Here is a 2,447-nt window from a genome sequence, read left to right on the forward strand (position 1 = left end):
CTGGTGCTGTTCTGTAAGTAATCTCCATATATCCTCCCTGTGAAACATGTGGGTTTTCTCCATGTCCTCCAGTTTCTTCCCACTATCCAAAGACATACCAGCTGGGTTAATTAATCATTGTAAGTTGTCCCATCATTAGGTTTGGGTTAATCGGGCTTGTCAGGGGGTCTAGGGCAGCATGGCTCGAAAAGGCGGAAGGGCCTACTCCACGCTGTATCACTAAATAAAATGAACTGAATTTTAAACTTAGAAATTGATGTCAGGAAATATCAATGGCAAACAGAATTGCTTAATTTATTCAAAGCTTAAAATATTGGTTTGTATAAATTGTTCTGAAAGTGGCCAATCTATTAGGTACACCAGTACACCTGCTAATTAATGCAAATATATGGTCAATCATATGGAAACAACTTAATACATAAAAGCATGTAGGCAGTGTCAAGAAATTCAGTTGTTGTTCAGACCTAACATCAAAATAGAGAAGAAATGACTTTGACTGTGGAATGGTTGTTGCTTGAGTACCTCAGAAACTACTGATCTCCTGGAATTTTCGTGCACAAGTCTCTAGAATAGAGAATATTACAGAGAATAGTACAAAAAAAAAATCCAATCAGTAGCAGTTCAATGGGTAAAAATGCCTTGTTAATGAGAGAAGTTAGAGGAGAATCGCCAGACTGGTCCAAGGTGACAGGAAGGTGACAGTAACTCAAATAACTACATGTTGCAACAATACTGTACAGAGGAACACGTTACAATGAATCTTGAAGTGGATGGGCTACAGCAATAGAAGATCATGAGCATATGCTTAGTGATACAGGAAGTACTGAGTATTCACATAAACACCATTTTCACATGAGCATAGAGGCTGCAGAGTTTCAGAATATGTCTATATATGTTTGCTCTGACAACTTAAAGCAGAAAGCCAACATATTGAGAGATGAAGTGCCGTTCAGAAACCCACCAGAGATAAGAATCGTTTTGTTCATTGCATTCCGTGATGCTCCTGTGACCAGATCAAGAGGAGATAATTAAATAAAAATAATCAAGTTTGTTCTACATTATTTTAAAGACTGATTTTCTGTGCTTATTTTATATTTTTTAATGGGAAAATGTTCCGCTTCTATTGGGAGAAGTTGCTGAATGTTCTGTTTTTGATCCTTTAAAAGGTTTTCTGAATAAGTTGACTTTGCTCTCCACTGGCTGATGCAGGATTGTTGATAAATATTCTTCCAATAAAGATTATCCATATTTATTATTGGACAGGCCTTTCATTGTTAAACCATCACTAACGCTCAATTACAAATTGCAATTAAAATTCTTAAAGTATTGTGAGTTTGATTATCCTTTAATCAGCAACTAATGACATGTTAGTCCATAAATATATTGTGTTTTAAGTGAATTATCAGTCAAGTTACAGTCAGCCCCTTGACACTACGGATCACAAAGAAAGCCATTAATTCAGGACCCCATTCATCATTTTAATTATTTGCTTTCTACACCACCACTGCAGTTTGTACCATCTTGAAGGTACAGTGTAGGAAAGTTTCTTTGAAACTGCCTTTCAGACCTAGTACCTATCACTTGTAGATCGGTGATATCAACTTCCACTGAAGTTACCTGGTGCTCTAAACTGGTTACGTTTTGCTTTTAATGTCAAAGTGGGACATAGCACAAAAAAGTCCTTTGGTACAATGAGTGACCACCATTACCCAGGTGCAGACTCCCATGTCGAGTCAGAAACATATGAACACCAACAGAGTGACTGAGTGACACCACCAGAGAACTCTATCTCACCATAAGAACTCTGCAAACAGCGCTAACAGGGTAATTATGGAAATACTTATGGAAAGCGGAAAACCCTGCCAGTCACAATTAAATTGACAAGATTAAGTAGAAAACACAAGGTCTTAACAACTTTTGTTAAGATAGCAATTAGTAAGTACAGGTGATCAAGAAACCTTGAAGCCCAATGCCCTATGGCATGACACAGAGGCCAGCAGGTCTCATGACACTACTACATCTACATTAATAATCCATTTTGTTGTTCTTCATGCTTCAGTGCCTCAACCCTTCCCCAAATTCTACCACTTGCCCACACAATAAGGGAAATTTAGTGCTCAATTAACCTCCCAACATACACATCAGAGGGAACCCACATGGGAGGATGTGTAATCTTCGTGCAGGCAGCACTGATGATCAGAATGGAACCCAAGTCTTTAGACATGCAAGGTAGCAGATTGACTAACTGTTCTCTTCCTTCATTGATCCTGCAGCAATTCCTGGATAGAAATAGTGTCCAAGTGTCTTGCCACAAATTCCAGCAATTCAAAAAATAGCTTTGTATGAAGTATTTAAGATTTCTACCTGTACCCTCCACTTATTTCCAAGAATAAACACAAATTCTAACCTTTGGAATTGCCTACATACAGATTATCTCCATGTTCCTG

This window comes from Hypanus sabinus, chromosome 5, assembly GCF_030144855.1.
Source record: "Hypanus sabinus isolate sHypSab1 chromosome 5, sHypSab1.hap1, whole genome shotgun sequence".
NCBI classification, from domain to species: Eukaryota; Metazoa; Chordata; class Chondrichthyes; order Myliobatiformes; family Dasyatidae; genus Hypanus; species Hypanus sabinus.